The following is a 25529-nucleotide window of genomic DNA, read 5'->3' as shown; positions in this document are numbered from 1 at the left end:
TGGTGCAGGGCAGCAGCAGTAACGACACGGAGTCAGTGATGCAGTCCAGGGCCTTTACTCACAGTTCTTATTATCCAGACCACGTCTGCAGGTAACGGCTGCCCACGTCGTACTGTGCTCACCAGGTGAGGGGCTCAGACAACTCCCAGATAACTTTGGAGCGCTTCTCAGGACCCCCTTTGTGTGTCCTTTGTCTGGCCTTTCTTACCAACCCTTCTGTCCGGCTGCCTCGGGCCTCCTCTTGGTAAACTTGGCGCCAGTTTCCCTGACCCTATGTGGTGCCTTCCTAGCGGATGTAGCGAGGGGCTGCGCCACATAAAATGTCACAGCCTCCGGTTTCTAGCTGAGGGTCATTTCCTGCCTCCACTAGTTTCGGGGACCGGTCTCCCCCTTTGGCCTGACCCCTCCACGCAGGTGGATTCGGGCGTGCGGTGGCGACTCGCCCGTCCGCTCCCCTGGGATCCCTTCATTCCTCGTTCCTGGAGCCTTCTCCGCTCCTCTTCTTTCCTTCTCCCTCTTCCAGGCCTGGGCCTCTGTTACTAGGCCCGCCTCCGGAGCAGAGCTCATGCAGAGCCCCTGCTCCCTGCCACTTCTGCTCAGACTTCTCTGCACTGAACTAAGATGGTGCCCACCTTTTATACTCCCTTCTCAATGCACCCAGGAACTGCTTCCTCCCTGCTCCTGCACTACAGGGTTCCCCTTCCTCAGTGTTCCCTCCCCCCACTCCAGCCAGGTACAGGGACTGTGGTGCCCATCTCAGAGGCATATTGGTCGCCCTGCCCCACGGCAATGTGGTGTAATGCATGCAGGTGTCGGGTCCTGATCCACACTCCATCCTTACCTGAGAGTGAGATATCACACCTCTGGGTGAGGTGCAATACCTCTGTAGCAACCGAGCCCTCAGGTTGCTACAGTTCCATTTATCTTCAGCCTAGGTGACGTATTGTGATACAGGGCCGTGATTTTGGCTATAAAAGGGTCCCCTAGACCCCTACCCCAAGCTTTTTAAGAGAATCATATATGGCGTGCCAGGAGACTCTATGGAATGCTTTCTCAGCATCCAACGAGAGTATCTAATTACAAATTTTTAACTGCATCTAGCCCAGGAAATACTTTGTGCCTAGTAGCAGTGTCTGCTAGTCAGCGGATTATCCCGGCTGTTAAGCAAGCTACACCACCTGTAGTTTAGACACTTAATTTTTTCAAAGGAAATGCTTCGGGACCATGGAATACTTAGTGAACAGCATCAGGAGGCACCCCAAGGCATAGGGGCTGGGACTGGCAGTAGGATGCCTTGCGGTGGACAGCCGAGCTCGATCCTTATAAAAGCTTTTTAACTGCAGCAGCTTTAGTGGACGCTACTGGAGCTGGAATTACCGCGGCTGCTGGCATGAGACTTGCCCTCCAATAGATCCTTGTAAATGGATTTAAAGTGTATTCATTCAAATTAGAGAGACAATTTAAATTAAAAAGCTTAGAGCTGCCTCCACCACAGGGGGGCTCGCTCGACCCACCAGCGGACAGGCACCAGTATTGGGAGAGGGGGGCTGGCCGTCAGGGTTCACCGCGGCTCTGGAACAAACCCGGCGACACGGAGGTGGCACGGGCAGGAGCGGACTGGCCGTGTCGGCTTCTCACTTTTTGGATTTTAGAAGGGCATGACATGCCTATATCTGTGTCTCCCCCTCCTTTTACTCCTCCACCTCTTTTATTTTCGCATGACTATATGTACTTGTCACTTTTCCATGTGTTAGTTATGTCTTCTGAGCAGTTTGTCAGCTTTTGGACACCTTTGAAGGTGTTTTCTATGTGTTTCTATGTGTTTTTGTTTGCCTGCCATTGGTTTTAACGGTGTTCGAAGGTGTTCGACGAACAGTTCGACGAACAGTTCGGCGAACACACGGGTGTTCGACGAACCGAACCGAACTCGAACACTACGGGGGTGGCTCAACACTAATTATCATGCAAAAAAATGATCTTGCTGTGAAATACACGGTTCTTCTTCTTGAACCATGGCAGGAAGTGCTGTTTGAGAAAATCCACATACATTATGGAGTTCATCTTTAGCGCCTTCAGGGATCCTAAAGGGGCCGACAATCTCTCTCCCCATGATTTCAGCCCTAAACATTACTCCACCTCCTCCTTGTTGGCGCTGTAGCCGTGTTTGCGTGGGGTGTCCATCAACCAGCCATCCTCCACTCCATCCATCTGGACCATCGAGCGCTGCACGGCACTCATCCGTGAACAAAACAGTTTTGAAATCAGTCTTCATGTAATGTTTGGCCCACTGGAGCCGTTTCTGCTTGTGTGAAGTGGATAGAGGAGGTCGACAGGATGGCGTATGCACAGCTGCAAACCTCTGAAGGACCCTGCATCTTGTTGTTCGGGGGACGTTGGAGGCACCAGCAGCTTCAAAAACTTGTCTGCTGCTATGACAAGGCTTTTTTGCCGCTGCTCTTTTAACCTGACGTAATTGCCTGTAGGAAAGAGTCCTCAATTTGCCCTTATCAGCACGCACACGTGTGTACTGTGAATCAGCTACATACTTCTTGATTGCCAAGACACTTCATCCTGATCATCGCACAATGTTGATTGTAGTCATGCCTTGACCTAAACACTCCACAATTTGTTGCTTCTCAGCAGCCAACACATCCTTTTTCTTTCCCATTTTGGCAGAAAATGTAGGCTGCTTAATAATGTGAGACAGCCTTCTTAAGTAGTCTTGCCTTTCATTGGACCCACCTGCCAAACTAATTAGCACAGGTGTCTGCAATTGCTTACAGTGATATAAAGAGCCCTGACACACATCACCATCAATGAGTTTAACTGACAAACAAACAAATTCTTCCCTTATCACTCCTAAACACTTTTTGCATAATAATTTGGAACACAGTGTACATGTGCTTTTCCACAAAACACCAGTGGTTCACGTAGTGAATCTTACAGTTCTAACTTGCCAACCGTGGTCTGTATGGAGTTGTTCAATAAAGGGCCCAAAATTAAGATAACATAGATGGGAGAGGTCTCTATGAATAGGAATTCCTAAGTATTTGATACCCTGTGAGGGCCAGGCAAAGGGAAAGTTGGACTGGATGGAATCCTATATGGATTTGGGGAGGGAGACATCGAGGGCCTCAGACTTCGCTGCATTGATTTTAAAATTTGACCATGTAACAAAGTGATCTATTTCAGCCATAACAGCATGGATGGATATATGTGATTGAGTGATATATACTAGTACATCATCAGCAAATAGAAAGCACTTGTACTCGGTGCCTCCCACCTCAATCCACCTAATATTGGGGTTATGGCGAATTGATGAGAGCAGGTGCTCCGTCACTAGGATGTATAAGAGAGGGGACAGAGGACATCCCTGCCTTCTCCCATTGGTGATTGTGAAAGGTGATGAAAATGTTCTGATGCACCCCCTGGGCCTTGGGACACCCGGAGCCGGACCCTTTTTGGTGGATGCTGGTGGTTGTAGTCTTCGTGGCGGCGACCCGATTCCGTGGCTCAGGGTGGTCAAACCAGTGGCGGAACTATTTATGTGGTTTTGATGTTTAAATGTCCGACTACACCACCCGTGGATTGCGGTCAGAGTGAACCGCCGCTGCAGGGCAGACCGCTGAGGCTGGTGTTGTGGGTGCAGCAGAGCGTAGCATAACTCCCCACGGGAGGAGTATAGCCTCAGGGCAGTGTATGCGGAGGATGGGGGTGATGGTGCAGGGCAGCAGCAGTAACGACACGGAGTCAGTGATGCAGTCCAGGGCCTTTACTCACAGTTCTTATTATCCAGACCACGTCTGCAGGTAACGGCTGCCCACGTCGTACTGTGCTCACCAGGTGAGGGGCTCAGACAACTCCCAGATAACTTTGGAGCGCTTCTCAGGACCCCCTTTGTGTGTCCTTTGTCTGGCCTTTCTTACCAACCCTTCTGTCCGGCTGCCTCGGGCCTCCTCTTGGTAAACTTGGCGCCAGTTTCCCTGACCCTATGTGGTGCCTTCCTAGCGGATGTAGCGAGGGGCTGCGCCACATAAAATGTCACAGCCTCCGGTTTCTAGCTGAGGGTCGTTTCCTGCCTCCACTAGTTTCGGGGACCGGTCTCCCCCTTTGGCCTGACCCCTCCACGCAGGTGGATTCGGGCGTGCGGTGGCGACTCGCCCGTCCGCTCGCTTGGGATCCCTTCATTCCTCGTTCCTGGAGCCTTCTCCGCTCCTCTTCTTTCCTTCTCCCTCTTCCAGGCCTGGGCCTCTGTTACTAGGCCCGCCTCCGGAGCAGAGCTCATGCAGAGCCCCTGCGCCCTGCCACTTCTGCTCAGACTTCTCTGCACTGAACTAAGATGGTGCCCACCTTTTATACTCCCTTCTCAATGCACCCAGGAACTGCTTCCTCCCTGCTCCTGCACTACAGGGTTCCCCTTCCTCAGTGTTCCCTCCCCCCACTCCAGCCAGGTACAGGGACTGTGGTGCCCATCTCAGAGGCATATTGGTCGCCCTGCCCCACGGCAATGTGGTGTAATGCATGCAGGTGTCGGGTCCTGATCCACACTCCATCCTTACCTGAGAGTGAGATATCACACCTCTGGGTGAGGTGCAATACCTCTGTAGCAACCGAGCCCTCAGGTTGCTACAGTTCCATTTATCTTCAGCCTAGGTGACGTATTGTGATACAGGGCCGTGATTTTGGCTATAAAAGGGTCCCCTAGACCCCTACCCCAAGCTTTATAAGAGAATCATATATGGCGTGCCAGGAGACTCTATGGAATGCTTTCTCAGCATCCAATGAGAGTATCTAATTACAAATTTTTAACTGCATCTAGCCCAGGAAATACTTTGTGCCTAGTAGCAGTGTCTGCTAGTCAGCGGATTATCCCGGCTGTTAAGCAAGCTACACCACCTGTAGTTTGGACACTTAATTTTTTCAAAGGAAATGCTTCGGGACCACGGGATACTCAGTGAAGAGCATCAGGAGGTACCCCAAGGCATAGAGGCTGGGACTGGCAGTAGGATGCCTTGCGGTGGACAGCCGAGCTCGATCCTTATAAAAGCTTTTTAACTGCAGCAGCTTTAGTGGACGCTACTGGAGCTGGAATTACGCGGCTGCTGGCATGAGACTTGCCCTCCAATAGATCCTTGTAAATGGATTTAAAGTGTATTCATTCAAATTAGAGAGACAATTTAAATTAAAAAGCTTAGAGCTGCCTCCACCACAGGGGGGCTCGCTCGACCCACCAGCGGACAGGCACCAGTATTGGGAGAGTGGGGTTGGCCGTCAGGGTTCACCGCGGCTCTGGCACAAACCCGGCGACACGGAGGTGGCACCGGCAGGAGCGGACTGAACGTGTCGGCTTCTCACTTTTTGGATTTTAGAAGGGCATGACATGCCTATATCTGTGTCTCCCCCTCCTTTTACTCCTCCACCTCTTTTCTTTTCGCATGACTATATGTACTTGTCACTTTTCCATGTGTTAGTTGTGTCTTCTGAGCAGTTTGTCAGCTTTTGGACACCTTTGAAGGTGTTTTCTATGTGTTTCTATGTGTTTTTGTTTGCCTGCCATTGGTTTTAACGGTGTTCGAAGGTGTTCGACGAACAGTTCGACGAACAGTTCGGCGAACACATGGGTGTTCGACGAACCGAACCGAACTCGAACACTACGGTGGTGGCTCAACACTAGCATTGACAAATTGGTATAACGTTAATAAACATTGATAACAACCTATTCTTACAACCTTTTTCTTGTAAGAAATAAACAATTAACATAATTAAAACAATCACCATCTCTTCAGCTGGAGCTTTTTGTACATCTTCAACCAGCTCTCTCCATCTATGCTTTAACAGTTCTTTGTTTCTACAAAATCTTTAAAGAAAAATCAAAGTATGAAAACAAGTCTTTCCAGTAGGCAACATCTTCCATACTGCCTCTCGGTGGTGAAAACCACTCAAGTGGGCTTACCTTGTCTGCAGGCAGAGATACCTGTTTCCAGTCGACAGTCCTTGGCACTTGACTCGGTTCACAAAGTGTCTCATACGTCGCATCACGAGCCTCCTCACTTCTCAAGTTGACATCCTCCTGGTGGGTTGTTCCTCAGAGACCACAGGTTCTTCGGTCACAGAAGTTTCTTCCGCCACACTCATTTCCCATGCTTTCTCAGATGCTCTTGGAGCTGCCTTTGTAAGTTCCTGTCCTTCTCCTGTGTCGCTTGTATCCACACGGTCTGGCAATTCCGCTCCTCCTGAGTGCCGATCGGTCTTTTCAGGGGCCGGTGTTCGATCATCAGATCTGAATTGGACTTCATCTGTACTCCTTGGTACGAACTCTGGAGCCTCAGGACTTAGTTCACTCTCCTGAGGATGGTACATCCCTCTCCTTGCCGGTCCAAGAAATACAACGGTGTGTTCTTCTCCATTGGAACTTTCAAGGTCACTTTCCACCTCTGGAGCTTCAGTCTGTGGTGGTCTCTTAGTCGATCTCGGACGATGTCGGTTTACTTCTGGGAAGTCTTGTTGTGGTGGGAGATAATCACAGGGTAGTAGTAAATTCCAATGAACTATTCTGGTTTTCTTGTCTCCCATTTCCAATCGGATTTCATACACTGGACTGTCATCAGCTTTCCTCCTAATGACCACATTCACCTTGGCTTCCCAGTACGAGCAAATTTTTCCTGGACCACCTTTCTCACGTATGTTCTGGATTAGCACCCGACTTCCCAGTGCCAATTCTGCTCCGTAACATTTTCGATCATAATACTCCACACTCTTGCTCTGTCCTTGTGTAACCACTTTGAACGCTATGTTGTATGCCTCTGCCATCCGTTCCTTTCATTTCCGAATGTTCTCCGGATATGTTCTGTAAGTCTCTGACACGGGAGTATCGAACATGATGTCGATTGGCAGTCTTGGCGATCGTCCATACAATAGGAAAAAGGGTGAGTATCCCGTTGCATCGCTCTTTGTACAGTTATAGGCATGTACCACTTTTGACAGAGAATTCTTCCAGTCTTTCTTCTCATCAGCTGTTAAAGTGTGCAACATCAACAATAAAACGTTCCACTTGTCCATTACCCTCTGGGTGACAGGGCGTTGTGTGGGATCTCTGAATTCTACAGTACTTTCCTAGCTTGACAAAGAGCTGGTTCGCAAATTCTCTTGCTTGGTCATGGTGTAACCCCGTAGGGAACCCAAACCTCAAAGCAAAATCATTGAAGATCTTCCCTGCCGCTGTTCGACCTGATTTATTGGTGGTGGCATATGCTTGAGCAAATTGAGTTAAATGGCCCATCACCACCAAGATGTATTCGTAATATTCGTAACCACCCTTGCACGTCTCAAGATGTAGAAAGTCTATTGAGACCATCTCAAACGGATACGTAGTTTGGATGTTGCCCATAGGTGCCCTGGTTGATGTGTTGGGACATTTAACTTTCAGACACCCACACTCCCTGGTCACGTACCTCTCAATATCTCTTTGCATCTACGGCCAGAAGAAACGTTCACGGATCAAGTTGGTTGTCCTTTCCACCCCCAGGTGTCTCATGTTTTCATGGAGTTCTTTGCAGTACAACCTACGGAATACTTTGGGTAGTACCAACTGCGGGTTTTGTCTTCCTTTACGATACAGGATACCGTCTTCACTGAGGTAGAGCTTCATCCATTCTTTAATTAAAACATATACTGCTGGTGACTCACTGTCTCTCTCCTGTTTACTTGGAAACCGATTTTGGTCCACGTAAAGTAGTATTCTACCAATTATCTGATCTTCCTGTTGTGTTCTATGGATTTTCCCTTTTGGTAGTTGTTAAATAGACCTTGGGTGATCTTGTTCTCTCGCTTTAATGGTGGTTTCCACCATCAACGGACACCACAATGGTGTGTATTCCTCCTGATAAGCTTGTACTGCTTGGGTAGTGCTCTCAATTGCTTCCAGACTGACTTCCTCCGAGAATTCTTGCATGAACTCCTCAGGCTCTAGTGACATTCTTGACAATCCATCAGCATCTGCATTGCATTTTCCTGGCCTGTACTTGAAATTGAAGTCAGCTAGTTCAGCGATCCATCTTTGACCCATTGCATTCAGTTTGGCTGTAGTCAGGACATAGGTCAAAGGGTTGTTGTCAGTGTATACCTCAAACTCTTTGCTGTAGTAGAGATAATCTCTAAATCATTCACAGATAGCCCATTTCAGTGCCAGGAACTCCAATTTTCTGGAATGTAGATGGTAATTCTTCTCGGCATCTGTCAATGTTCTAGAACCGTAACCGATGACTCTCAATTTTCCATCTTGATGCTGATATAGGGCAGCTCCCAGTCCAACTTGAGAAGCGTCACAATGAAGAATAAATGGTAAATTGAAATCAGGATATCCCAAGATGAGTTGTTTTACCAGGTAGTCTACTAGTTCTTCCAATACCTCTTGGTGGTCTGCTGTCCAGAGAATTGGCTGTTGGGACGAAACAGCATTGTTTCTTTTAAGCCCGGTCCTACCTGCGTTCTTCTTTTTCTCCATGGGTGTTGTTGTCTCTGTCATCCCCCCCAAGAGGAGGTATAGTGGGGCGGCAATCCTGGAGAAGTTCCAAATGTAAGTACGATAGTAGGAGAGGAATCCTAATATCTGCCTCAACTCCCCAACACACTTGTCTTTTAAGGCCAGTACCGGAGCGATTCCTGCTGGGTCCATGGTATATCCTTCTTCAGACACAATTTTTCCTAGAAATCGGACTTGCCTTTTGAACAGTTCACACTTCTTTGGGGTCAACCTATCTCGGTGTTCTTGATACCGTTGTAATATGGTCCTCACGTGTTCAACATGCTCCCGGAAGGTTTTGCTGTGTACCACATTGTCATCCAAGTACGGCTGGCAGATATCGTCCCTTAATCCTTCTAAACATGTCTCCATGCTCCTCTGGAATTCTGCTGGAGCTGAACTGAGCCCAAATGGCATGCGGATCCACTCATATAATATCCACGGTGTGATGAATGCTGTCAAGGGTCTACTAGACTGTTCGACAAACATTCCTTATCCTGATCGAGGACAGAGAACCAGGTACTTCCTGATAGGCTATCCAGCATATCTTGGATCTTTTGTATCGGGTGTCGATCAGGTACTGGCTTATGGTTTAGTCATCACAGCAGTCTCCACGTACCGTCCTTCTTCCTACACAGACAATAGGAGAGGAATAAGACGAATTCGACTTTTGGACCCAACCTCTGTTGATGAGATCTTGTAAATATTCTTTCACTTCACGGTGTAATGGTTTCGGCACAGATATGTAACTTCTGGTTACTGGGGTCGTGTCTTTCAAATTGATTTTCAATTGCAACAATGGGATACAGCCTATATCAGAGTCATCTTTAAAGAATGTGTGACACCCCAGGGGTCTAGTTGTCACAGTGATAGAGATATTACGTCTGAGAGCAGGTGGGAGGTCCTTTGGTCAGGGATCCTGTGCATGCCACACCTCCTGCCCAGCCTTGGGAGGGGAAGAACTTCCCCTGTATATACCCGGGGCTGAGGCAGAGTTAGTGAGTCCAGGAAGAGTAGAGACAAGAGCAGCATAGGAAGCAGCAGAGTCACAAGGAGTCAGGGGCTGGCAGCTAAAGAGCTCGCCCTGACTAAGAAGATTCTTTACCGGACCCGGAGTCCGAGGCTGTGGGGACTAACTTCTACCCAGCAGCAGAATCCATCAGGCAGGGGATTTCAGGTCCCCTGGCCCAGAAGCCCGAAGGCCCGGTCACACGCGTGGGACCAGCACCGCCATCGTGGAGCGGAAGCCATTAGAAGGCCCCGAGTCACCGGCCATACGGGTGAGCACCACACGGTACACTCAGGGACGTGGGCTACTTACATCAGCTTCTAGCAAGGTAGCCAGAAGAGTACAGTCAGCTTGGGAGGCCTACAACTACGCCTGGCCAGGGGAGATCCCATCTGCTCAAGGACTGACCAGGCCCCGTTCGCTAGCAAGTACTCCGGGAGGGTCTATCGTTGTTACCAGTAAAGACCCTGAACGCTACCATACCGTCTCTGAGTGGTTCCTGCTACCCCCATCATCCACGTCGGCTGCCCTGAGGCCATACCCCTCCCGTTGGGGGTTATACTATCACGCTGCACCATCCTTCCACCTGCCTCAGCGGTCTGCCCTGCAGCAGCAGCCCCCTGGCTGCATTCAACGGGTGGCGTAGTCATCAACCATTTTCTACCGCTAACAGACTGCCGTCCAGTTTGACTCCCTGGGCACGGACCGGGTCACCGCCACGAGACTACAACCCTCCACAGATCCGGCTCCGGGTAAGCTCCCGCGTGCGCAACGCAGCGCGACACAGGCCCAGGGGCGCGTCAATTTTTGGCGTAGTCGGCAGGATCACGTGCCCGCAACCACCGGGTACTGCGTGCCTGAAAAGCAAAGACTGTTCAAACTTACCAGTGGTGAAGATTCCCGCCATCGGTGAAGATTCCCGCCATCCGGCGCCATCTTCAGCCTTCTTCCCGCCATCGGTGAAGTTTCCCGCCATCCGGCGCCATCTTCAGCCTTCTTCCCGCCATCCGTGGAGTTTTCCCGCCATTGGACGCCATCTTGAGGACGCCGCGCGGGAAGAAGAGGGGCGTGGACTCCGAAAGCGCGCGAGAACTGAAGCCCCGCCTCACGTCCGGACGTTGCGTAAGGTCCTGGAAGGAGCCCAGCAGACGCCGACGTCACAGGAGCGCGACGGAAGGTCCTCAACCCTGACGATCCACTGCGGAGCCGCGGCCTACGGAACAGGATCATCGCAAGGTAGGCCACGGTCCACTAGGGGGGAGGAAGATGTCGGATACGGAGGAGAGCTCCATTGCCTCAACCCCCGCCAGCGCTACCGCTGTTGCAGTTATGCCCTTCACCATGCCCTATATCCCGGGAGCAGCTTGGCTACCCCAGTACTCAGGGGAGTCACATACCCTGCATGACTTTAGAGAAAAGCTGGATAGCCTCTTCCAGGTGTACCCCCTCACAGAAGAGCAAAAAGTGAGCATCCTGGTGGCCCAACTAACTGGGGCAGCCAAAAGGGAAGTAAAATCCTGGCCACCTGGGAGGAAGACTGTCGCAGGGATACTAACCCGGCTGAAGGACACCTTTGATACCCGCACCTCAGCCGAGATTAAACTTAGATTCTACGGGTGCAAGCAGCGAGCGCATGAGAGTATAAGGGACTATGCACTCAACCTACAAGAGGCCCTGAGGGCCATTAAGCAGACCGACCCTAATGGAGTGGGAAACGAGGACAGGCTGTTGACCGAACAATTTATAGAGGGTTTATATTGCAATGCCCACCGCACCCAGTTGCGGGCAATGGCCTTACAGGACCCTCATCTAGAATTTGCACAGTTCAAGGACAGAGCCATCCGGGTGCTCCGAGAACCGGCACCAGGTGGCGTTGTGACCCACAGACGCCCCACTACCACTTACTACCAGGAGGCGGCGCCCTTGTCAGCAGGGCCTGTGGGAGCTGATGCGCAGGCTTTGGACAATGACCCGGCTCCAGACCTACACCATCAGGTCCAAGAGCTAGCTAAAAGCGTTGCTGCGCTAACCCGAACTGTGCAGTCTTTACAGGTTTCCACTCCAGGGAAGATCCAGCTGGCATCCGGACCGGAGGACATCCCGTGGCGTCGACCAAGGAGGACCCCACCGGCCAGAGGAAGACCCAGTGACCGATACAGCGAGGACGGACGACCCATCTGCCGCCGCTGCAATCAACCCGGACATATGGAAAGGTACTGTTCTTTAAACGGGCACAACCTGGGGTAGAGGGCCAACCCCCAGGAAAAAGATCACCAGGCCCATCGAACTGGCGCGACAGATATGTGGGAGGACGTCCAGTCTTGCCTGTGGTACTGGATGGCATTCCCATGAGTGCCCTACTGGACACCGGGTCACAGGTCACCACCATCCCGTACGTGCTCTTCAAGCAGTACTGGAATGACTCGGATATCACCCGCTACCCTGACGACGACTTGAGTATCATCGCCAGCAATGGTCAGCCCGTGCCACAGATCGGATTTAAAGAGGTGACCATCAAAATTGGTAGAGTCGAACTGGCCGCACAGGGACTGATCATTGTAGATATTGACAAACATGAGAGTCATCCAAAAATAACTCTAGGAACTAATGTAATTGAAAATTGTCTTGCAGAGGTGATTTTCCTTTTACAGCAGGTTGCCAAGAATGCCAGCTCCGGCGAGCAGCGGGTGCTCCAGAAAGAGATCCGGGCACTGATGCAACGGCAACAATTGGAACTCTCCGGCGGTGAGATTGGTAGCGTAAGAATGTGTGACCCTTTTCCTATTGCCATGCCCCCAAAAAGTGAAATGATGATTTGGTGCCGGGCAGCTATTGGTCTGAGAGGTAGAGATTACCAGGCAATGGTAGAACCAGTTTACTCAGACAGTAGGCCCACCATTTTGACAGCACGGGGGGTGGTCAATGTACGCCATGGGAGGGTGCCCGTTCGCATAATAAATATCGGGGAGAGGGAAGTGTACCTGCCCCGGTATGCCACGCTAGCCAAATTATATACCACTAATCAAAATTCTATACAATCTGTGGAACCCTTGCCTCCATCTCACCCGGAGGAAGGTAACGGCTCTAAGAAAGACATGGAGGACTGGTGTCAGCAACTACATCTGGGTACTGACTCCACTCCCTCACACCAGAAACAAGGAGTCTATCGGGTGGTTCAAGAGTATGAGAGAGTGTTTAGTAAACACCCGTTAGACTTCGGGCGAGTCAAGGGGGTAGAACACCGCATCCCCACGGGAGATCATCCTCCCATAAAAGAGAGGTATCGACCCGTACCCCCTGCACATTACCAACACGCCAAGGGGATGCTTAGAGACATGAAGGAGGCTGGGGTAATCCGGGATAGCTGTAGCCCCTGGGCAGCCCCACTAGTTTTAGTCAAAAAGAAAGACAACACCATGAGGATGTGTGTAGATTACCGGAAAATCAACCGTATCACACACAAGGATGCGTACCCCTTACCAAGGATAGAGGAGTCATTGGCTGCTTTAAGGTCTGCTAACTTCTTCTCTACCTTGGATCTCACTAGCGGGTACTGGCAGGTTCCTGTAGCAGAGGCGGACCGGGAGAAGACCGCATTCACCACCCCGATGGGACTTAGCGAGTTCACCTGCATGCCGTTCGGACTCTGCAACGCCCCAGGAACCTTCCAACGATTAATGGAGTGCTGTCTGGGCCACAGAAACTTCGAGACGGTCCTGTTGTACCTGGACGATGTCATCGTATACTCCAAAACTTATGAGGACCACCTGAAACACCTGGCGGAGGTGTTCGAAGCTCTGGCGAGTTACGGCCTAAAGGTGAAACCCTCCAAGTGTCACCTCCTGAAACCAAAGGTGCAATACCTGGGACACGTGGTGAGCGCTGACGGAGTGGCTCCCGACCCCGATAAGATCACCGCAATTAAGGGATGGCCAAGCCCCTCCAGCGTAAAAGAAGTGCGGCAGTTCCTAGGGTTGGTAGGCTACTACCGAAGGTTTATTCCCGGTTTCACCAAAAAGGCAGCACCTATGCAGGACCTCCTGATAGGCCAGTCCCGGAAGGCCAAGAACCAGAAGCCGCCCTTCAAATGGGAAAAGCTAGAAGAAGAGTCCTTCCGCCAGCTGAAGATGGCCCTCACGGGGGATGAAATCTTGGCGTACCCGGACTATAGCCAGCCCTTCATCCTCTACACCGACGCCAGTAACATCGGGCTAGGAGCCGTACTGTCCCAGATTCAGCAGGGGAGAGAACGAGTAATCTCCTATGCCAGCCGAAAACTGCGACCCACTGAAAGGAACCCCGAAAATTACAGCTCATTTAAGCTAGAGTTCCTGGCCGTGGTATGGGCAGTCACCGAGCGCTTTAGGCATTACCTCGCTTCTTCCCGGTTCACCGTATACACGGATAACAACCCGCTGACACACCTGGACACGGCAAGACTCGGTGCCCTGGAGCAGAGGTGGATGGCCCGTCTGTCCAACTACGAGTTCACAATTAAATACCGGGCAGGGCGCTCCAATACCAACGCGGACGCCCTGTCCAGGATGCCCAACCTGCCGGACGGAGGAGAAGATCCGGAGGGACTGGAAGAAGTTGAACTCCCTGCGTTCCACCGTCATGGGACTATCCAGTATTCCCACCAGGTAAGGAGTAAGCAGGCTGCTACGTTGAACCCCTTACCTCACTACAACTGGGCGGAAACGCAAGACAGCGACCCTGCCGTCCGACTGGTGAAGGAGATGCTGACTCGCCCGGAGGCTAGCCTGGAATCAGACGCTCCAGAGGAAGCCAAACAACTATGGGCAGAGAAGAGTCGACTGTTCCTTTACAAGGGGAAGTTGTGCCGCAGAATGGTTAACTCCAGGACGCATGAACTACTCTGGCAAGTAGTGGTGCCACGAAGAGACGCAGCCATGGTGATGGAGGCATACCACGACGGAGCTGGACACTTCGGGTGGAAAAAGCTGGAGTTCCTGCTGCGCGAGCGGTTCCACTGGGTAGGCATGAGGGGAACCATCGAGAAGTGGTGCAGAGACTGTGGCCCGTGCAATCTGAGAAGGAAGGACCGGGCCAGCCAGAAGACTCCCCTGCAGTCCATCGTCACCCGGCAACCGTTGGAACTGGTAGCCTTGGATCATGTAAAACTGACCCCCAGCAGAAGTGGCTACGTCTACGCGTTAACCATCGTGGATCATTACTCCCGGTTTCTGGTTGTCGTCCCCGTCAAGGACTTAACGGCTCGAACAGCAGCTAGAGCCTTCCAGCAGCACTTTTGCCGTCCACACGGGTACCCGGACCAAGTGCTGACGGACCAGGGACCTGCCTTTGAAGCGGAGGTCTTCCAGGAATTCTGCAATCTGTATGGCTGCCGGAAGATAAGGACGACACCCTACCATCCGCAAACTAATGGACTTTGTGAGAAAATGAACCAGGTGGTAATGGATCTTCTAAAAACGTTGCCCCTGGAAGAACGCAGTCTGTGGCCTGAGAAGTTGCCCGATCTGGTGGACCTATACAACCACATCCCGGTAGGTTCCACCAACTGTACCCCGGCTTACCTAATGAGGGCAAGACCTGGTAAGTTACCTGTTGACCTGGAAATGGGAGTCCTGACGCCCGAGGACACTTCACCAGAAACAGACTGGGACACAGAGAGGCAGCAGCAGTACCGGAAAGTACAGGAGAGCGTGGAGCGAAGTCTCTGTCAGGCTAGGGAAAGACAAGAGAAGACTTACAACCAGTATGCTCCCGCTGTTCCCCTGGTACCCGGAGAGCAGGTCTTGAAGAGGAAGAGACGGCTCCACAAGTTGGACGACCAGTGGGAGAAGGACCCGTACACCATACTGCCCTCAAGCCACGAGAACCCGAAGGTCTGTACCATCAGTAAAGACGGAGGGGAAACCACAGCCATTGTATCCCGGGACCACCTGAAGAAGTGCCCCGAACAACTGAGGAACCCTGAGGAGGAACAGGAAGACCATCGACCCGTGGAAGAAAGGGAAGATATGGTTAGTACCGTGCTCGGGGACTTCCCTCGGTCTTGGACTCAAGTCAATGGTGCAGTTGTGGTACCCGTACTCACCTTCCTCCAACCATCATCCCAAGAACCTACGGAGCAACGGGTAGAGCTGGAAGAGCAGCCGGTCCAGGAGGCAGAAGACTCCACCCAAGCGGAACAGGAGAATCCACCCTCTGCTTATAGTGAGCCTGCCGTACCCCTAGTGAGACAAAGAGCCGGTAGACAGCTGCCCAGTTTACCCTTGACAGCTCCTACACCCTGTAGTTCAGGGCCAGACAGTCAGCTCCGTAGGTCCACTAGGGCCACTAGAGGCCAGTTACCCGCACGTTGGAGGATCTAAATGTTTAAGTTGTTTTACAATGTTTACCTGTTTATTGTTGCTTGTGTGTAATTTTGTGTTTTCTAGTTGTTTTTAGGAGTCTTCGGTGGATTTACCGGGAATCCTTTGTTTATAGTTGGAGCGTAACCCAGGATGGACTAGAGACTGTTAAGGACTCGGTGTGACACCCCAGGGGTCTGGTTGTCACAGTGATAGAGATATTACGTCTGAGAGCAGGTGGGAGGTCCTTTGGTCAGGGATCCTGTGCATGCCACACCTCCTGCCCAGCCTTGGGAGGGGAAGAACTTCCCCTGTATAAACCCGGGGCTGAGGCAGAGTTAGTGAGTCCAGGAAGAGTAGAGACAAGAGCAGCATAGGAAGCAGCAGAGTCACAAGGAGTCAGGGGCTGGCAGCTAAAGAGCTCGCCCTGACTAAGAAGATTCTTTACCGGACCCGGAGTCCGAGGCTGTGGGGACTAACTTCTACCCAGCAGCAGAATCCGTCAGGCAGGGGATTTCAGGTCCCCTGGCCCAGAAGCCCGAAGGCCCGGTCACACGCGTGGGACCAGCACCGCCATCGTGGAGCGGAAGCCATTAGAAGGCCCCGAGTCACCGGCCATACGGGTGAGCACCACACGGTACACTCAGGGACGTGGGCTACTTACATCAGCTTCTAGCAAGGTAGCCAGAAGAGTACAGTCAGCTTGGGAGGCCTACAACTACGCCTGGCCAGGGGAGATCCCATCTGCTCAAGGACTGACCAGGCCCCGTTCGCTAGCAAGTACTCCGGGAGGGTCTATCGTTGTTACCAGTAAAGACCCTGAACGCTACCATACCGTCTCTGAGTGGTTCCTGCTACCCCCATCATCCACGTCGGCTGCCCTGAGGCCATACCCCTCCCGTTGGGGGTTATACTATCACGCTGCACCATCCTTCCACCTGCCTCAGCGGTCTGCCCTGCAGCAGCAGCCCCCTGGCTGCATTCAACGGGTGGCGTAGTCATCAACCATTTTCTACCGCTAACAGACTGCCGTCCAGTTTGACTCCCTGGGCACGGACCGGGTCACCGCCACGAGACTACAACCCTCCACAGATCCGGCTCCGGGTAAGCTCCCGCGTGCGCAACGCAGCGCGACACAGGCCCAGGGGTGCGTCAAATGCATGACACTCTTCTCTCAGCATATGTTTTGTTATCGCTATATCTTCAGCACACAAGTGTTCCAGGGATACTGGGGGATCCCAGGACCCTGAGGTGGGTCGTGCAATCTCCTCCCCTGGGCAACTCATGTTCCTTGGTGGGGAGACTGAATTCACGGTAGACCCCTGGGCACGTCTCACACTGGCTGGATATACCGTTTTAACAGTTTCAATGTGACCTAACATAGTCTTTGAATTCAGTCTAATTTCGTGTTTAGAAATATTCATCACCGGTACTGTCCCTCGAACAAACCCACCATTAGGAATCGTAAGCACAGTCTCACCTTGAACTAGGCCTTTCGGAAGTTCAGATCAGTCTTTTGGCACAAACAGTCTTTTCTGGTCTTTTATTCACGGTTCTACCCAGACTCCACACCTAACCCCCAACATTTGGTTTGCAGGGATGATGGTTTGTCGCCAGCCTACCTTGACTTCTTCTTTTAGGTCCATTGAATTCTGTGCTTTTTTTACTCTATGAATCACATTTTCCGCCACGGCGTTGGGTATGGCAAGTGATGTGGCAATTGTGTCCACCACCAGCGTACATGACTTGTGTTTCGTGATGACCTCACTGATTACATTATAACCCAGGATAGGATCCTCTGCCACGTTCTGGTCACGAGAAAAGGTACCAAAAGCTCAATGGTGTTGTTGTTCTTCGTGGCCTTCAGTGGGAAATTCCCTTCCACCCAGCCTATGAAAGGGATTTCAGTCTGGTTGACAGCTTTGCCGTGGAGTTCCACTGGTCCTAAGAGTTCTTAAACTTAAAAGGCTCACTTGGGCTCCTGTGTCCCACAGTGCTTTTACCAAGAGTCCATCTAGCTGGCACTGTATAAAGCACCTTTCACCGATTAGGCTGATGAGGCTATCTTTACTGACCGAGGAATCCTCCTCCCAGGAGTACATAGTTTGACCTTCGGACTGGGCATTAAGTAACTGATGCCCCTGTCTCTCTTGCTGCTGTTGTAGACGGGAACACACTTGGGGATAGTACTGACGCAGCCGTTTTACCTTATGCACCTTTCTGTGGTTTGGTGAGATTTGGATTTGCTTCTGGGGCCTCCTCCGTGTCGCGGTTACCAGTCACCCCGCACTGGCAACCTCCTGTCTTTTAACCCAAACGACCGTGACCATTGGCATTCCTTGGCATAATGTCCCCCCTCACCACATCTTAGACAGTGGACACACACCGTACTCTGATTTGATGAAAGGCACGCTTCACAAGCCCAGTATCTTCTGTTTTGGAACCCACTCCTGGGTCTGAGAGATACAGATTCTGGCCTGGAACGAATCAACTTTTTCACCTCAATCAACTCGGCTCGAAATTCTCCTTCCTCCCAGTCAGCGCTGGCGGTTCTCTCTTTTGTTGGTGAGTTAAGGTTCCCTCTCAGAGGCGGCACTGGAGGGTCTCCATGATGATCTTCGGACTGGCCACTGGGGGTCTCCAACTTCAGCTGACTCATTTTGGTGATTTTAGGAGCAGAGCCTTTCTTTAACTTCTGCTCTCTCTCTGACTCAAAATTAGCTGCTTCATTCATTTTTTCAATTAGGACTTTGTCCAGAATGCCAGGATCTTCTAGGTAATGTTTCAGCTGCAACTTGATGTCTTTGCTGATTAACCCCGTTCCCAATAATCTCAACAACTTCTTCTGGACTAGTCCAGCATCAAACTTCTCTTCCGCTTTAACATCTCTGGAAGCAAACAAAAGTCTATCCTTCAGTTCAATTGCTCTGAACAAGAAACTTTGGGGTGATTCATTATTTTTCTGTGAGAGGTTAATGAGTAGGTGGAACACTTCTGAAGTACTCTCTTCTTTATAGTGCCCTTTTAAAATCATCTTCAGCTGTTGCAAGGTCAGTTGACTCTTCATTTCTACCATACTACGGAGGTTCAGTCCTGGGCCAATCTCTTTCACCACCCCCTCAACAATCTCGGCACAGTTGCAGGCAATTATAGATAGGGCATGTTTAAATGAGGTGATCACTAAAGATTTGGCAGTGGCATTGTGGGTTTCGGAACCAACTATCCCCACTCTGTACTTATTACTAGTGTTGAGCGAGCACTAAAATGCTCGGGTGCTCGAAGCTCGGGCCGAGCTCGCCGTGATACTCGGGTGCTCGACCCGAGCAATGAGCCCAATGTTAGTCTATGGGAGACTGGAGCATTTTTGCGGTGGCACCCCCGGCAGTCTTTTAAAAGCCTAACAAGTGCCCAAAACGATAGTGACAGTGCTCAAATGACATGGGGACAGCATGGGGATCGCCCCAGGAAGCATTTCTGACCCCCAGGTCACTGCTGTCAACAACGTGGTCAGAGGTATTAAGCCACTTTTACAGGCTCACAATAAAACGTTCAAAAACGAAAGTGAATCTTTTTTCCTGTGAAATATGTTAAGGAACATCCTTTCCAGGGTAAAGACTTGTGTATAAGTTAAAATAAATGACCAAAAACAAAAATACTCCTCCACACCTTCGGCTATGTTCACAAGTAGCATTTTTTATGCGTTTTTGCACTTTTGTATTGCTTTCAACTATGACAAATGCATTCACCGTAAAATGTCATTTTAACATTTTACAACCTTATCTGGCCATGTGCTGTGTGACACATGCATAAACTGCTGAAAAGACAAGGGAACAGCATGGGGAAGACCCCTGGAAGCATCTCTGACTCCCAGGTCACTGTCTAAAAGTGTGCCCATCATAAGTGATCCTTGCGCATCAGAAGATGCAGACTTGCAACTATCCCCATGCAAGTTCTAGTCCCAGGGCAGTGTTCAATTGTACCTCCCCCATTCCTTGCAATACAAGCGCAAGTATGCAGCCTGCCACCCACCCACCCCCAGGCTGCAATACCATACTGCTTGCTTGCTTGCACTTTAAATTGGGCCTTTTAGGCATGTGGAGGCGGAATCTGGCCACCACGCCATGGCTGTGTCAGCGGCCTGGTATCCATACTCAGTCCCCAGCCGCCTGGTGGCCGGGTGTCCCCGCTTGCTCCCCAGCCTCCAGGGGGTGGCCGGGTGTCAATACTCGGTCCCCAGCCACCCCTATTTGTCCCGGTAACCTTTCCCACACTTTTCTTAGCCTGGCCTGCTTTAGGGCAGCATTGGCCGAGCCCACCGGACTATCAGACTCCTCCGGTGGGCCCTGGCTTCTCCATCAGGGGAGTTGAGAGTGCCAAGGTGAGGAGCATGATGAGGATGATAGAAGTTAGCATCTGCTTTGTTTTGTTGTAATGCAAGCGCATGTATGTAGTAGCGGCTAGGCCTGAGGTGGTCAGCGTTTTGGCGCATATCCTACCTCCTCCGAGGATTGCTGGATGTTTTCCTGCTACTATCCAAGTTCTATGACTCCCGTTAAAACAAAGCTTCAGGTGATAAATGATGGATGAGGTAGTGGCAAAGGAGAAAGAGCAGGAGGAACAGGGACCATTCACATCAATATCAGGCAAATCAACCAGATATGTCTTGTAGGATATGTTTCTGTAACAAAAGGAGCGGTTCGGCTACACAGTTATAGGGCATACAGTGAGTGCAATGCCTACCAAAAATTTCGAGCCACTCCAATGCCCCTTGGAAATGACATGGAGGTCAGAGGGCGTTAACGAAACCTTTTTTTCCATTTATAGCAACTGGGTCTCCCGTGCACTGTTGGCCTAAGCAGTGAATAGAAGGCTTTCCAAAAATTATGAGGAACTGCAATGGCCCTTACAAGAGCCATGTGTGGCACCCCAGGGGTCTGGTCACCACAGTAATAGAGATATTACGTCGGAGAGCAAGTGGGAGGTTTCCTGGTCAGGATCCCTTAAACATGCAACATCCTCCTGCCCCAATCCTGGGAGGGGAGAATTCTGCCCTTATAAACTGGATCTGGGGCGGGGTTGAGTGAGTCAGAGAACAGTCAGAGTCAGAGTGAGAGCAAGGGAAAGTAACAGCAAGGAGCTCTGTAGGAGCTAGGAGCTAAAGACCAGGGGCTGGAAGCTGAGCAGAGCTCGCCCTGGCAGAAGACAATAGGAACCGGACACAGGATTCCAAAGCTGTGAGGACTTATATATCCAGCAGCAGAAACCAGCCGGCAGGGGATTTCAGGTCCTCTGGCCATAGAAGCCCGGAGGCTCAGTCACAAGCAAGGGACCAGCACCGCCGTCGTGGAGCGGAGGCTAACAGAAGGCCGCAAGTCACCAGCCATACGGGTGAGCACTACACGGTACACTCAGGGACGTGGGCTACTTCTACCCGCTTACAGCAAGGTAGCCAGGAAGAGTGCAAACAGACGGGGAGGCCTACAACTCCACCTGGCCAGGGGAACTCCTGCTTGCTCACAGACTGACCAGGCCTCTTATGCTAGCCAGTAGTGTTGAGCCACCCCCGTAGTGTTCGAGTTCGGTTCGGTTCGTCGAACACCCATGTGTTCGCCGAACTGTTCGCCGAACTGTTCGTCGAACTGTTCGTCGAACACCTTCGAACACCGTTAAAACCAATGGCAGGCAAACAAAAACACATAGAAACACATAGAAAACACCTTCAAAGGTGTCCAAAAGCTGACAAACTGCTCAGAAGACATAACTAACACATGGAAAAGTGACAAGTACATATAGTCATGCGAAAATAAAAGAGGTGGAGGAGTAAAAGGAGGGGGAGACACAGATATAGGCATGTCATGCCCTTCTAAAATCCAAAAAGTGAGAAGCCGACACGGCCAGTCCGCTCCTGCCCGTGCCACCTCCGTGTCGCCGGGTTTGTGCCAGAGCCGCGGTGAACCCTGATGGCCAGCCCCCCTCTCCCAATACTGGTGCCTGTCCGCTGGTGGGTCGAGCGAGCCCCCCTGTGGTGGAGGCAGCTCTAAGCTTTTTAATTTAAATTGTCTCTCTAATTTGAATGAATACACTTTAAATCCATTTACAAGGATCTATTGGAGGGCAAGTTTCATGCCAGCAGCCGCATAATTCCAGCTCCAGTAGCGTCCACTAAAGCTGCTGCAGTTAAAAAGCTTTTATAAGGATCGAGCTCGGCTGTCCACCGCAAGGCATCCTACTGCCAGTCCCAGCCCCTATGCCTTGGGGTGCCTCCTGATGCTCTTCACTGAGTATCCCGTGGTCCCGAAGCATTTCCTTTGAAAAAATGAAGTGTCCAAACTACAGGTGGTGTAGCTTGCTTAACAGCCGGGATAATCCGCTGACTAGCAGACCCTGCTACTAGGCACAAAGTATTTCCTGGGCTAGATGCAGTTAAAAATTTGTAATTAGATACTCTCGTTGGATGCTGAGAAAGCATTCCATAGAGTCTCCTGGCACGCCATATATGATTCTCTTAAAAAGCTTGGGGTAGGGGTCTAGGGGACCCTTTTATAGCCAAAATCACGGCCCTGTATCGCAATACGTCACCTAGGCTGAAGATAAATGGAACTGTAGCACCCTGAGGGCTCGGTTGCTACAGAGGTATTGCACCTCACCCAGAGGTGTGATATCTCACTCTCAGGTAAGGATGTAGTGTGGATCAGGACCCGACACCACATTGCCGTGGGGCAGGGCGACCAATATGCCCCTGAGATGGGCACGACAGTCCCTGTCCCTGGCTGGAGTGGGGGGAGGGAACACTGAGGAAGGGGAACCCTGTAGTGCAGGAGCAGGGAGGAAGCAGTTCCTGGGTGCATTGAGAAGGGAGTATAAAAGGTGGGCACCATCTTAGTTCAGTGCAGAGAAGTCTGAGCAGAAGTGGCAGGGAGCAGGGGCTCTGCATGAGCTCTGCTCCGGAGGCGGGCCTAGTAACAGAGGCCCAGGCCTGGAAGAGGGAGAAGGAAGGAAGAGGAGCGGAGAAGGTTCCAGGAACGAGGAACGAAGGGATCTCAGGGGTGCGGACGGGCGAGTCGCCACCGCACGCCAGAATCCACCTGCGTGGAGGGGTCAGGCCAAAGGGGGAGACCGGTCCCCGAAACTAGTGGAGGCAGGAAACGACCCTCAGCTAGAAACAGGAGGCTGTGACATTTTATGTGGCGCAGCCCCTCGCTACACCCGCTAGGAAGGCACCACATAGGGTCAGGGAAACTGGCGCCAAGTTTACCAAGAGGAGGCCCGAGGCAGCCGGACAGAAGGGTTGGTAAGAAAGGCCAGACAAAGGACACACAAAGGGGGTCCTGTGAAGCGCTCCAAAGTTATCTGGGAGTTGTCTGAGCCCCTCACCTGGTGAGCACAGTACGACGTGGGCAGCCGTTACCTGCAGACGTGGTCTGGATAATAAGAACTGTGAGTAAAGGCCCTGGACTGCATCACTGACTCCGTGTCATTACTGCTGCTGCCCTGCACCATCACCCCCATCCTCCGCATACACTGCCCTGAGGCTATACTCCTCCCGTGGGGAGTTATGCTACGCTCTGCTGCACCCACAACACCAGCCTCAGCGGTCTGCCCTGGAGCGGCGGTTCACTCTGACCGCAATCCACGGGTGGCGTAATCGGACATTTAAACATCAAAACCACATAAATAGTTCCGCCACTGGTTTGACCGCCCTGAGCCACGGAACCGGGTTGCCGCCACGGAGACTACAACCACCAGCATCCACCAAAAAGGGTCCGGCTCCAGGTGTCCCAAGGCCCAGGGGGCGCGTCAGAACATTTTCATCACCTTTCACAATCACCAATGGGACAAGGCAGGGATGTTCTCTGTCCCCTCTCTTATACATCCTAGTGACGGAGCACCTGCTCTCATCAATTCGCCATAACCCCAATATTAGGTGGATTGAGGTGGGAGGCACCGAGTACAAGTGCTCTCTATTTGCTGATGATGTCCTAGTATATATCACTCAATCACATATATCCATCCATGCTGTTATGGCTGAAATAGATCACTTTGTTACATGGTCAAATTTTAAAATCAATGCAGCGAAGTCTGAGGCCCTCGATGTCTCCCTCCCCAAATCCATATAGGATTCCATCCAGTCCAACTTTCCCTTTGCCTGGCCCTCACAGGGTATCAAATACTTAGGAATTCCTATTCATAGAGACCTCTCCCATCTATGTTATCTTAATTTTGGGCCCTTTATTGAACAACTCCATACAGACCACGGTTGGCAAGTTAGAACTGTAAGATTCACTACGTGAACCACTGGTGTTTTGTGGAAAAGCACATGTACACTGTGTTCCAAATTATTATGCAAAAAGTGTTTAGGAGTGATAAGGGAAGAATTTGTTTGTTTGTCAGTTAAACTCATTGATGGTGATGTGTGTCAGGGCTCTTTATATCACTGTAAGCAATTGCAGACACCAGTGCGAATTAGTTTGTCAGGTGTGTCCAATGAAAGGCAAGACTACTTAAGAAGGCTCTCTCACATTATTCAGCAGCCTACATTTTCTGCCAAAATGGGAAAGAAAAAGGATGTGTCGGCTGCTGAGAAGCAACAAATTGTGGAGTGTTTAGGTCAAGGCATGACTACAATCAACATTGTGCGATGATCAGGATGAAGTGTCTTGGCAATCAAGAAGTATGTAGCTGATTCACAGTACACACGTGTGCGTGCTGATAAGGGCAAATTGAGGACTCTTTCCTACAGGCAATTACGTCAGGTTGAAAGAGCAGCGGCAAAAAAGCCTTGTCATAGCAGCAGACAAATTTTTGAAGCTGCTTGTGCCTCCAACGTCCCCCGAACAACAAGATGCAGGGTCCTTCAGAGGTTTGCAGCTGTGCATACGCCATCCTGTCGACCTCCTCTATCCACTTCACACAAGCAGAAACGGCTCCAGTGGGCCAAACATTACATGAAGACTGATTTCAAAACTGTTTTGTTCACGGATGAGTGCCGTGCAGCGCTCGATGGTCCAGATGGATGGAGTGGAGGATGGCTGGTTGATGGACACCCCACGCAAACACGGCTACAGCGCCAACAAGGAGGAGGTGGAGTAATGTTTTGGGCTGGAATCATGGGGAGAGAGATTGTCGGCCCCTTTAGGATCCCTGAAGGCGCTAAAGATGAACTCCATAATGTATGTGGATTTTCTCAAACAGCACTTCCTGCCATGGTTCAAGAAGAAGAACCGTGTATTTCACAGCAAGATCATTTTTCTGCATGATAATGCACCATCTCATGCTGCACATAAAACATCTGCATCTCTGGCTGATATGGGCATAAAAGGGGACAAACTTATGGTGTGACCCCCATGCTCCCCTGACCTCTACCCCATTCAGAACCTTTGGAGCATCATTAAAAGGAGTGTCTATGATGGCGGGAGGCAGTTCACATCTAAGCAACAGCTCTGGGAGGGTATTCTGTCCTCATGCAAAACAATTGAAGCAGAAACCATCCAAAACCTGACAAATTCAATGGACGAGAGAGTTCAGAAGCTCCTTTCGAACAAGGGGTCCTATGTGAAAATGTAACATCACCTAGAATAAAGTTTTGAGTTGAAAACTGTTTGATTTCAGTTTCTAACAACCTGCTAATGCTTATAATTTCAAAAATGACCATTTTTTTGGT

This window comes from Phyllobates terribilis, unplaced genomic scaffold, assembly GCF_046119375.1.
Source record: "Phyllobates terribilis strain yellow unplaced genomic scaffold, ASM4611937v1 Scaffold_7__3_contigs__length_470593459, whole genome shotgun sequence".
In the NCBI taxonomy this organism is placed as follows: Eukaryota; Metazoa; Chordata; class Amphibia; order Anura; family Dendrobatidae; genus Phyllobates; species Phyllobates terribilis.
The sequence above is the reverse complement of the archived record's forward strand: the minus strand, read 5'-3'. Positions refer to the sequence as shown.